The following is a 13,435-nucleotide window of genomic DNA, read 5'->3' as shown; positions in this document are numbered from 1 at the left end:
TGAGTCATGTCTCGCTGAGATTAAACAGTGGATGTCCTGTAAACCTTTGCTCTTTAACCCTGAGAAAACTGAGCTGTTGGTTATTGGCCCTGATAAATATAGCCACTTGTTTCAGGACACCACTCTGAGTTTTGACAAAAGCGCCATTAGCCAAAGTGAGTCAGCAAATCTCGGCATTATGATTGACTCAACTCTCTCCTTTCAAAAGAACGTTAAGAATATTCCCAAAACTGCAGTTGTTTTTTTTCATATTCGCAATGTTGCTAAGATACGGACCATCCTATCCGCTAGTGACGCAGAGATTGTTCGGGGTAAAAGAACAAAGGAAAGCTGCAGCCCGGGTTTAGCCTGGTGGCCGTGCGAACCTCTACCACCCGGTTCTTTTATTCTGGTCGAGGTGATTCTTCAATGATCAGGCCGGATGAAAAGTTTAACAATTTATTTGAGACAACTATACAGAGTTAAGATGGTGAAGGTTCAGCGCCGAGGTCTCCCCCACGCAACTCGAGCAGCTCAGGGTGAAAAGACCCCGGAGGTCCACAGCCATAGTCTTTTCTCGTGGAGCTGTGACATCATGGACACATCCTAGCTTCACCTCAGTGTGTGTGTTGCTATATTTGTGCGAGTGTTGTTTCTGCGCAACTAAGTGTAATATCTGTCCAAGTGTATTACAGTATATGTTTGTGAGAAGAGCTGGGCGTGTATCTGCAATGGAATGTGGCAAACACAACGTGTATGCAGTGTTGTGTAAGCGTGCAGCCAGTACTTTCTATCAAGATCATAGACCACACATTTTTTATGTCTCGCCTCGACTATTGCAACGTGCTGCTTTCTGGTCTATGGTCTGGTATTAAAAGTCTGCAGTTCGTAGAAAATGCTGCAGAAAGACTTTTGACGAGGACGAGAAAGTACGACTATATTATTCCCATTCTGGCTAACTTGCATTGGCTCCTGGTCTACTTCAGATGCGATTTTAAGGTCCTGTTACTTACTCATAACATATTACACGGGTTAGCACCCTCTTATCTCGCTGACTGAGTTGTACCGTATGTTCCGTCCCGAAACATACGTTCACTACTAAAGTGAGGCTACATTCACATTTTACTAGCACTTTTAACACTGAAAACTACCCCTTTAAGTAGAATAGTAAAACATCCTTAGAAAAATAAATCTATGTAAAGATATGTACCTGAAAATCTACTTCAGTACAGTAACAAAGTGTTTGTACTTAGTTACTTCCCACCAAGGGTTCATTGCAACATAAAAGGCATCCTGCTGGCAGGACATTGACATGTGGGAGTGCAGACAAGAAGCTCGTAATGAATGTTGCATCACCGACGTTTAAGTTAGTATTGTGCAGGAAGCTCACACCCTCCGCAACCCTCACTGTCTGAATAAACCTCAGTGAACCTTTCAATCAGTAGGCTGGATTAACAAGAACCTGTGAGCAGCCGCTTCAGGGAAGCTATAATGAAGTTTGATTAAAGAACATTCCTGGGGTCTCCCTCTGCATGTTAAATAGGCTACGGAGGAGAGCTCGGCCCCTGTCAGGTGCACTATTAAATGGCAAGGAATGAAATATGAAACACCGTCACGAGGTGACATCCCAAAGGGATCACTGCACTGTAAATAAACTGGGGCGTCCATGCACTTGGGATACAAATGCATGCATAAAAAAGTGGACTCTTCCAAAGTGACTGGGAAAGAAAGCAGGTCAAACTCTTTGGAAAGCCAGCCAATGATTGCATCAATCATCTTTATGGTGGCCACAAGATGTTTAGCAAAACTAGGCAGCACTGCACCTATAAATACAAGAGACTAAACAAGAGTTAAGGAAGAGAAAACAACACCCAACCAGCCGGCTCGCAGATGAAGCTGTTCACTCCTTCTCATCGGCTGACAGCACAGGCATCAACTCCAAGTGTGACAGCAGCAACAACTCTGCAATCACAACCACAACAGTCTTTCTTCACTATAGTCTACATTACCACCCAAATAGGACACACTATGCTACAATGTACGTACACTGCTATAGTCTACACTACTATACCATAGTACTTACTGAACTATACAGTTCTGTATCAGAAGTAGGCCACTATAATGTATTACTATTCTATACTATACTATACTATACTATACTAAATAATCTAACCATTTTCTTCTCTGGAACTATAAAGGATTGTGCTTTTCACTGAAAGTTGAAATAATTCCAACTCAAATATGGTCAACTGTCTTTGTCTTTTATGCCAGGATGAACTGCAGTTGATCATCGGTGAGGCAAATACTATGTGATGGTTTATTAATTTTCATCAGAGCTTCTCACGCAGACGTGCTACCAAAGATAAACAGCATTCGAGGTTGCATGTACATAGTTAGCTACGCTATTTAGCAAATGTTTCTGCAGGCCGGATGTAATTACATACCAGGCTGGGTGTGTCCCACGGGCCGAGTGTTTGACTTATACAGTACATAATGTACTATAATTTGCTGTACTGTACTACTGTACAGTACTGTACTGTTCATTCATGAACGAATCGTGCATAGTCCCACAATTAACCATAGGTGTTTTTCATCCGTCCATCCATCCCACCCACCCAATGTGTATGTCTGTCTGTCATAGATTATGACTGTCACACAAATCTCAAAGTCCACTTGGGAAGTTTGCAATTTAGCAGCAAGGGAGAGGAATCATGCAAATAAGTAGTTGAATGTCTTTTTTACAATAATGAACAGAGGGCTATTGAAGTCAAAAATATTAAAAACATTTTTAAAAAGGCCATACTACAGCATGTCTCATGAATGGTTTTATGTACGTTATGATGCATCTACTCTAACCTTAGAAGCACGGCACTTATTGTACTTAAAATTTTGTGGACTGTTTTACAGTACCTTTATTTGATTTGTGGATGATTACTCATCTGTTAGTAAGTTAACACATGTAAAATTGTATTTTTTGTTGAGTTTCTTTTATACCTCACACTCGACAGATATCCTGTATGAAAAAAACTTAAATAAATAAAAACTTAACTAAAACGAAGCATTTTTTTAAAAAATGAAAAAAATAACAAACCTGCTCTAAAAACTTATTTAAACTAACTGAATTGGGAAAAACATCTAAACAAAATAAAAACTAACTATAATTACTAAACTATTACAACTCTGATGCAGAGAAGTCAATTTATTATTATATAATATGACTCGCATAACGGACACATATGGTCAAGCCACAAACTTGAGTGCACATGAACTTGGCCTAATCTGATCAAGTGAGCAGGAAGCGGTTCAGGCGAACTGAGATTTGAGTGTCATCATTATCATCTAAGTCAACTGATAGCTGTCCTTCGGTGTCATTACAGTGTAACATTAGATTTTAACAGGCACAGTTGGCTCCGCAGCATTAAGCACCAATGCAGGTGGATGACGGAGGCCATTGTTTACTGAGGTCGGGAGAGGAACGAATAGCTTGACGGACAAGTGATCCACCACTGTTCAGAGTCCTCATGCGTTCTTGATGTTGAGGAACGTGATCAGGGATGTTACCTTCAGTTTCTGAATACGTGTCTGTCTCAGTTGATGTCGATGAAATATGTTCCATGAGGGCTGAGGCTTCCAGATTTTCACAAAACACCATCTGGCATTTGTTGCAACCGCAGTGGAAAGGTGTGCCGAACCACAACTGAGAATAATCGCATTTCAATCTCCTCTTCAGTTGATCTGGGCTGTGGAGAAGTAAAAAGTATTTGAGTTGGCACAGAATGTGGTGGAGAATGCTGAAACTGAAAGCATACCATGGTGTTATATTAGCAAGTTATCAAAAGTCCATGTTTACACATGTAGTTTACATATGTAAGTACTGTATAGCTATCAATCAATCAAACTTCATTTGTAAGTGCTTTTCATACAAAAAAATGCAACTCAAAAGGCTTTACAAGAAATAAAAATATAAAAATAAATCAATCCCACCCAATGCTTGTCCACACTGGACAAGACACACTGAATGCTCTTGATATTGATCTTTTAAGAAACCTGCATTAAAATACATTTGAATCTCCAAAAATTACTCACCGTGGTTCATTTCTTTTGATTAGAAAACAAATGAAGTTCAGTCGCTGCACAATCCTGACCTTGAGTGTGTAATAAGATATTCTTCCCAACAGCATCATTCTTCATCTTAGCAGCTTGAATCAGATGACCAGAAAATGTTTTAATAGCAACTAATATCATAAAAATAATCTAAGAAAACGTTCCTGTTTACTTCCTGGTATGCTGTTACATCAGCACTTCCAAATTTGGGCATGCTGGGGTGTCTTGCAGTCCTTTCACATTGAGTGCGGTGCGGTGTGAAAAAGCCTTTAGTGTAATTTCCTATTCAATAATAATGATTTTACTGTACTGTATACTGTACTATACTGTACAATATTATATGATCAGGTTACAACTTTCCCGTGATAACACCAAAATGGCTGAACACTCTCCTGCTCTGAGAACAATTAGCCTAGCTAAATACAGAGACAGAGAAAAAGAGAAAAGAATTCCCACAACAAGATGATGGGTCGTGACCCTGCTCAGGCCTTACATGATGAGCCATGCTACCAGACTTTATGGCCAGGAAGGAGACAACCAGAAAGGAAGAGAGAGACTCAGAGAAACATTTCTAACCTGTTATTTCACTGTATGGTTCAGCAGCTTTGGGTCTTGACGAACAACCTGTCACCTTGTTCCACCGAGGCTCCATTAGATCAGCTTGTTTTTATATGCTAACTTTGATGGTTACGTGTATGTGGAAAACCACTCTCCAAGTAGTGCATGTAATAATTTTCCATGACTAAGTGCAGCTTTGATGTAGTCCAACATAGCACGCACCCAGGCGAGTTACTGTGACTGCTCACACCTCCATTCCAAATAAATGCAGGAAACACGGAACATTGCTTTGTTTTGAGAAAAATCAGTGAACACTTTTTTTTGGTCTCACTCCTTTACACAAAATGCCGCAAATTCTTGGCTCGACTTTACAGGCAAGTTGCCCTGTTTCCTTTCTGACTATTGGTGCATAATAAACTCTCTCTGGTCACAACATTAGGTACATGTGCACAATCTAATGGGTAGAATAGGAATTAATGGGAACAAACTGAAAATGCAACTCAATTAAAAATTAATACATTAAATGAAAGAAAAGGGTGTATTTGTGTCTACCCTGCCCGAAAGGCAGCTGGGACAGGTTCCATCTCAGCAGTGACCCTAAAGAGGACAAGCTCTGTATAAAATAGATGGATGTGTAAATAAAGTTTATTTATCTTGTTGTGTCTTGAAAATATGAAAGGTCAAATTCAGCTTATCTCCTAACCTGTGTTCTGCAACCTGTAATTTGTTAATTTTTCTCTAAAGTGGGGCTATTTTCTTTCTTGACGTTATTTTTACCAGAAAGGCTTTGGGCATGACTCTTCATTATTTTTCTGGTTTATCTCATAGCTGTGGTCACATTGCCTCTGTGATTTGTCAGTACACAGAAGCTGTGTGCTATGTTCAATACACAGCACAGACAGTGTGGATCAAAGCAGGACACATCCTTACATTGAAAGTCCTTCCATTTGCACACATTTTATTGTTTTTCAAGTTTTTCAGCATGTGGCATCCTAAAATATGCTCGATGAGACTCATACCAGATCATCACAATAAAAAGGAGAGTAATGGGAAACATGCCTTCAGTGGCTTTGGGGGGGGGGAAAAAACAAGAGATTAAATACAGCCTTGTCATTGCAAGTGGCCCTGTGCACATGTTAAATGTGTCTAACGTTGCTGCACCCTGACATGCATGGGGTGACACTGGTTATTTCTTTTTACATCTGGCCATGATAACAGCTGACCACCCTGCTCTCACATGCTAAGAAGCACGTGCGCAAATCGTTAAATCAGAGTCTGGCCTGCCTTAAATGTCCTCCTCTTCCCACAATCACTGAGTAAAATCTGTTTGAAAAGTTTTAATGTAAAGACAACTGTGTTGTTAAGATGATCCGTGTTCACAACGAACAGCAAAACAGGTATTGGCTATTTTGAATTTGTGGACATTTTGAACATTTACACAGTTAATCGAGCACTTCCTGTAATATGCTCTTATACTGAAAGACAACTTGGACCACTTCCAGTAGCGGAAGTAGCTGACTTAGCGATTGATAGGTGCTAATTAACATCGCGTAAAACACTCTAATAACGCATTCTGGTGCAACAAGTAAATGCAGCCCTATGGGGGCACAAGCCAGTGCAAACTGTAGGCCGGTCCCAAACCCGGATAAATGCAGAGGGTTGCGTCAGGAAGGGCATCCGGCTCAAAACTTTGCCAAAGAACTATGAGCGTTCATCTAAAGAATTACATACCGGATCGGTCGTGGCCCGTGTTAACAACGTCTGGTCTGCCACCGGCGCCATCAACCTGCAGGGCGCCGTTGGAAATTCAGATACTGTGGGTCGAAGTGTTATGTGACAGAAGGGTCTCTGCTAGGATGAAGGGCAAAGTTTTTAAAACAGTGGTGATGCCAGCCATGACGTACGGATTAGAGACAGTGGCACTGAAGAGACAACAGGAAGCAGAGGTGAAGTTGGCAGAAATGAAGATGTTGAGGTTCTCTCTAGGAGTGACCAGGTTGGATAGGATTAGAAATCAGCTCATCAGAGGGAGACCCCAGGTTCGATATTTTAGACACAAAGTTTGAGAGAGCAGACTTGGATGGTTCGGACACATCCAGAGGAGAGTAGAATGTATTTGGTTCGAAGGATGATGAGGATGAAGCTGCCAGGCATGAGAGCTAGAGGAAGACCAAAGAGAAAGTTGAGAGATGTCGTGAGGGAAGACATGAGGGCAGTTAGTGTTAGAGAAGAGGATGCAGGAGATAAACTTACATGGAAAAGGATGACACGCTGTGGCGACCCCTTACGGGACAAGCCAAAAGGAAAAGAAGAAGAGGTGCAAAAAGTAATGGCTATTGCAAACAAGGCACTGACAGTATACTTATGTGTAGCTGCCAGGGATGAAGGTAACACGTTCCTCCAAAAATCCACCATTTTGCGTAACGAGCAAAGTGTTAGTTTTCCCGGGAAAGTAATTAGACTACAGTTACTTCTTCAATCCAACAATAGTTACTTTTGCATCATCAGTGTCTCAAACACTAATCTGTAGCAGGTGATTCAAATAAAGAGCAGTCCAAATATGCAGAAGCATTTGACCAAGACTGCCCTTTTTTCCAACGAATGGAAGAAAGCGATTGGGAAGTGATTGTTTATTACACAATGCACAGTGACGGTGCAGTGCCATAAAAGTGCAAAATAATGCACGATTTAACTGTCGCCACACTATTTTTGGCACGCATACGCACTCACACACAGCTGCCTTCATGGACCACAATCAGCAGTGTACTGAGAAGGGTGTGCTTGTTCACATTGAGGTACTTACTGTACTGTCTTGGTATGTCAAGTCTGCACTAAGTTACTGATTTAATGTGGCTTCGACGACACTAATATTTAAGTTATTGCTTCATGTTGATGACATGATTCTGTAACTTGTGTAGCGTACAAAAAAAATGGGTACGTTTAAGCTAATGCTTTTTTTGTACTGTACTGTGTAAATGATATTCATGCCACTTTTCAGCTGCTGAAAGTAACTAAAACGTTACTTTTTTCTAACTTAGTTACTTTTGAAATCAAGTAATCAGTAAAGTAACTAAGTTACTTTCAAGCTCAAGTAATCAGTGAAGTAACTAAGTTACTTTTTCAAGGTAACTGTGGCAACACTGGTCACTACTCACTTCGTCATTGACGCACACAGCCGAAAGAATGAATAATCCGGCACACACGCTACTGACTGAGTTGCAACCATTTGCTTCCAGCCAGTCACCATGATGTCACTGCGCATGCACAGGCCACGTGAATTGGTCCGCTTGAATAATAAAAATACAAATGAACCTGAAAGTAGTTATTTAGGTGCCATGTACTCTTCATGACCAAGACTTGTGTGTTATGGTTTTTGTCTCTTTTGGTTGAGTGGCATTCTGACTTGTTGACTTCCCCTCAACAGGACTCAAAAGGAACATTTGATGGCCTGCTCTTTCTGTTCTAGCTGTGTCTAGTCTGATAGCTTCAATTAGAAAGACACACATGCCGGAGTTATATTTCAAATGGCTCATTTCTGGATCCCCACAACTTTAATTCACAAGCAAGAATGCCAAAGAAGCATGTTAGCGGGAGTTGGCAGAGCATCACTCAGTGAAATGGCCCCATGCATGCACACATAGACACAAGTGGGAATTTCAGGGGGATAGTTTTTTTTTTTTTTTTTTAAAGGTGGTTTAGTGGGGAGTCGACGAGGATGAAAACAAGTTAGAGGCGATTGGAAGTGTGCATGTGCGAGAGGACTTCACAGGCTTTCCAATGTCTCTGCCACGTCAACACAACAGACGTCGTCTGCCAACTTTGAAGAAGAGGAAAAAGGAGGAGTGTGTCTGTCTCACAACAACATTCAAGGTTCACACACAAACACGGACATGTTCATAGGGCTCAGGATTTCAAATATGTCCTTTAAAAACATTGGTGATCATCATTTTTTGGCGCTGTCCACGTCTAAGCTCCCAGTTGCAGCATCACCCGACAGTTCAGCCAATACAAATGAAAGACGACAGTTAACGCAACACTGTCCAAAGCAATGAAAAGTGACGTCAGACACAAATGCAACCCTCTTCCAGTCAGATACTAGAATGACTTTTCCTCAGTCAAATTATGTAACTCTCATTTAGGCGGCTGAAAGCTATTAAATAAACAAGGTGATAAATTGATTTCAGAATAACATCATTAGAAAAGAACTAGGATAACCTTGCAAGAAACAATGAGAAAACCCAATTTTGGTGGACCACCGCTAAATCCAAGTGCCAGCAATCCAGCACAGCGATAAGAAGAAGAAAAGAAAGAAAATGGTGGCTGCATTTCTGGATTTTGAAACATACCTACTCAATGGACCAAAGGCAAAGTTTTTGTTGGCCAACAAAGATCACACAGGCAACTAAGTTTATGTGTTGCCTTCCCAAACACGGCCAGTTTAGAAGCTACTCGGAGGAAATGGACGGTGACCATTTAGATCTGGTGGACTTCATTTGGGATAACATTTACAAACAAAGTCATTCGCACTGCTGGTGACTTTGTCTATGGAGAGGCTAGCAAGCTAGCACAGGAGCCCTACGCCCGCACCTCCTAGTATGTAAATATTTAACCATGTCATCTCAAATCACCCACCGCTTTACTATTTAAAAACCGTATTACCCAATACCAGCTGCTAACTTATCACCCAGAACAAAGTTTTTTCACGGTTGACATCACGTATCGTCATCATTTCAAAATTACGTGTGTGTGTGTGCGCTTACTAGCTAGCTAGCTATCTCTGTAGCAAGGTGTCCAAGCGGTTAGCATGTCTGCCTCACAGTTCTGAGGTTTTTGATTTGAATTCCAGGTGCTCCACCTTCCTTCCGCATTCCAAAACCATGCATATTCATCCATCCATCCATTTCCTGAGCCGCTTATCCTCACAAGGGTCGCGGGAGTGCTGGAGCCAATCCCAGCGATCATCGGGCAGGAGGCGGGGTACACCCTGAACTGGTTGCCAGCCAATCGCAAGGCACATATAAACAAACAACCATTCGCAGTCACATTCACACCTACAGGCAATTTAGAGTCTTCAATTAACCTACCATGCATGTTTTTGGGATGTGGGAGGAAACCGGAGTGCCCGGAGAAAACCCACACAGGCACGGGGAGAACATGCAAACTCCACACAGGCGGGCTCGGGAATTGAACCCCAGACCTCAGAAATGTGAGGCAGACGCTCTAACCAGTTGTTCACCGTTCCACCCCCATGCATATTAATACTCAAATAACCAAAAAGTGTGGGAGGGATTCCCAGGGTCGGTGCTGCGGGGCTGGGTGGGGCGGCCTCTCTGTCTGTGGCTGTCCTTCCTGATGGCTGTTAGGCAAAAGCAATACTGAGCAAAGGGTCTGAATACTTATGGCTGTGTGATATTTCAGTTTTTCTTTTTTAATAAATCAGCAAAACTTTTAACAATGACGTTAGTTTTCTGTCAATGTGGGGTGCAGGGTGTACATTAATGAGGGAAAAATTGAACTTAAATGATTTTAACAAATGGCTGCACTATAACAAAGAGTGAAACATTTAAGGGGGTCTGAAAACTTTCCGTGCCCACTGTATGTGAAGAAGGCTCGATACTTTTACTCCGTTGCAATGATCGACATGCCGCTTGCTAGTTTTATTTATCCATTAGTGGTTGCGTGATCTATTTTTAGACTTCATCATCGACATCCGCATTGGGCGCCGTTGCAGCCAATCCAATGTGATCACTTGTGTCATTTGACTCCAATTTACCAGTCAGGTGGCACAAAGCAGTCACATGACCGCACAAAAACCCTTCCTGGGCCAATCAAAGTGACTCATTTTAGGGAAAAAAAACAGCCACGAGTATTTACTTTACAGACTCTAAAAAACAACAGTTTTGTCATGCGGCATAGTCTTAAATTATGACTGCCCAAACGTGGATATTTCAGCCCACTTCTAACTTGAGAACCTCAAGTACCCCAGCTCTCACATAAACCAGCACTCCCGCGACCCTTGTCAGGATAAGCAGTACGGAAAATGGATAGATGGACGGATGGATGACTTTACTAACCACATTTTTTAAACAGGTAACTAATATCTGTATCGGAATAAATTTTTTAAGTAACCCTCCCAACACTGACAATGCTTAAACATGGACTTTTTTAAGAATTTTTTTTTTATGTTTTCAGCGCCAAGAATGATTCATGGCGAATCTACTGTATCTTGTGCCTGCTTAAAAAACACTAGCTGCTGGGTTTCTGTCTTACCTGAATTAAAATGCAGATAAATTGTATTTTTTCAGTTGTTATCATTAGCTAATTCATCCTTATGTTCACGCTAAGGGAACATGTTGTTTTGATAGCATAAATACCGGAGCCAACAGCCAGCTATAGCTTCTTTTTCTTTTTCTCAGTCCGAGCACTTTTCAAGTTATTAAAAGAGGGCTTTTGTATTTTTTTCTTTTACTTAAAGCAATTGAATCAGTACTTCTACTTTTACCACTCTTTTGTCCCCCACACAAGTATGTGTACTTCTACCCAAGTACAGTATGTGCATACTTTTGCCACGTCTGCTAAAAGTCAAGAGTAACACAAACACTTGTATACTGTGCCATCATCCGTTTTTATATCTTAACATGGCTGTCAAAATTTAAACTGGGTGTTAGTTCCACGCCCTTGTTCCAACTATGTATACCCAAAAATAAATAGTATTCTCTTGTTGCCTCTCCAACATCTTCCAGACTTGACCTCACTTTTCAACTTTGGAATCTTATCCCCATGAATGAAGCTCACATGCGAATCTTTGGCACCACCTAGTGTCCGGAAGTGCTTCTACATGCTATTCTCATATACATACGTGCTGGGAGTCTTCGGTTTACGACGGATTGTATTTAAGTATTTTGAAGTTAGTATTCTTATCAGATTCTGTATTTTATCAGTGAAATATGGGGTTAAAACACGTGTCCATGACTTGGGGGCTAATTGACCTTACAGACAATTTAGTAGATAAACACTGGAACAAGAATGGAAGCTTCTGTGGTGTTTACAATGACATCAAAACAAGTACAGTCAGACATTTGTCAGAGAATGAAATGTTGGAGCACATAGGAAAACAAGGAGGCAAGATGAGAACAGATATAGAATTTATTTCCAATATTCATTGCAAAGAATAAAAGGTGACACAGCTTGAAACAGATAATATAGAATTTATTCTGAACAAGAAGTAGGAAAATACATAGGTAGGTGAAAAGGAAACAAGCAGAACCTGTAGTCAAGGGGGGAGTACAAAACTAGTCCAAAGAGAATTGAGAGGACGGCTAAGTGTACAACAGAAAACATTGTTTACCATTCAGTTCCTTTTTCAAACAATATGCTGATTTGAAAAGAGCTGCCTTGATTTCTTGTCTGGGTTAATGGACATTCTACAACATTGTGCAAGTGTTTTGTCATCAGTTACTTTTTTTTCTTTGCTGGTATTTAATGAATGGTAAACAATAGTTGGTCCAGTGCATTAACACAGTGACAGATCAATAAAATGTACTCAGCTGACTACAGAGAGACAATCCTGATCATTGAACAACTAGCACGAGGTCAGCAGGGGAAGGAGATGAGCAAATATACAGGTGAAATCAATGCATCAGCTAACTACAGTGAGCGCAGTGTTAAAGGACGAGAGAAGCTACATTAATCTCCGCGTAAAACGCCTACAAAATGTGTCAGAATGTTGAGAGTATTATTGCCATTTTTCTGAAAGGGATGCAATTATGTGAAAGCCTAATTGAGTCGGTTCAAGGAAAACATTCCTTGCAGCCCGACAGCTCACGTAATTTGGATGGAAAATATGATCTGTAACGACGAGAAGCTTTGGTGTGCACCGTAACAAGAAAAGATGCAGCTTGGGGAAACTAAATCACTCTCTGCATAAAGGAGCACAACGCAAAAATCACAAAGCACAACATGATCACACTGTTTTGCTCTGTGATTAGGCCCTCGGAGGGAGCAGTCTGTGTTTCACGAGGGAAGCGTGTTAAATCAAATGAAATCAAGCGATGGGATATTAAAAGAAAAACAAAAAGTAAATAAAGAAATTATCACAAGAGCAGTCAGTCTGGCGACCAGCGGTACATCATAAACTCAGCAGCCACAAGGAGGTCAGCTCTACTGCCCTCACCTTCAGGCACTAGCACTCTCCAGCTAGTGCCAGGCAAAATATACGCAATAAAGCTGAAAAGCTACAATTCCACGAATTTAAAAAAATAAGGGCAGGGGTTGAGTCCGTAACACCAAAAGATATGGCCTTCCTGATTCCAAAAACACCCCATCCTTCATTCCGGAACATTCAACTCCTCTCCACATCTACAAATGATTTGGTTTGTGGCAGGTTAAGCGCATACAATGGGAAAGTACTAAAAAGTAGCAAACAATATCGTTGTAGAATTCAATTTATACATCAACACAATTCAATATCATCTTAGAAAGGAAACATGAGATACATCTTTTATTCACACTTTACAAAAAAAGCTAGCCTTTTAATCTACTACAATACTAATGCCATTCAGGAAAAGGAAAGGGAAAAAAGTGGACACTGTTGGTTTTCAGTTAAAAACATATAGGAGGTAAACAAACAGGACAGGAAAGACCTCTGAAGACTAACTTCATACTTCCTATTTCTTTGCTTCCCTGGCTTTAAAACAAGTGGTGAGACGTTAATGATGTGGAGGAGTCAGGCGGGGGTTAAGGTCTACTAAGTGCTCGTCTTCCTGTGGGATTAAAAGCCAGGTCGGGTGTCGTT

The 13,435-nt window shown here is 41.0% G+C and overlaps 1 long non-coding RNA gene across 1 annotated transcript; it reads right to left on the bottom strand.

Annotated features, from left to right (window-relative positions):
- Positions 1 to 1,206: 1,206 nt before the first annotated feature.
- Positions 1,207 to 4,785, bottom strand: LOC133408001 (uncharacterized). Its single transcript, XR_009769236.1, has 4 exons — positions 4,660 to 4,785; positions 4,066 to 4,178; positions 3,541 to 3,719; positions 1,207 to 1,941 (listed from the first exon to the last, which is right to left on the bottom strand). It is a non-coding gene; the product is annotated as an uncharacterized LOC133408001 (long non-coding RNA).
- Positions 4,786 to 13,435: the final 8,650 nt, after the last annotated feature.

This window comes from Phycodurus eques, chromosome 9 (genome assembly GCF_024500275.1).
Source record: "Phycodurus eques isolate BA_2022a chromosome 9, UOR_Pequ_1.1, whole genome shotgun sequence".
Classification (NCBI taxonomy): Eukaryota; Metazoa; Chordata; class Actinopteri; order Syngnathiformes; family Syngnathidae; genus Phycodurus; species Phycodurus eques.
Note: the sequence above shows the minus strand (reverse complement) of the source record. Positions and strands in the feature narration are given on the sequence as shown.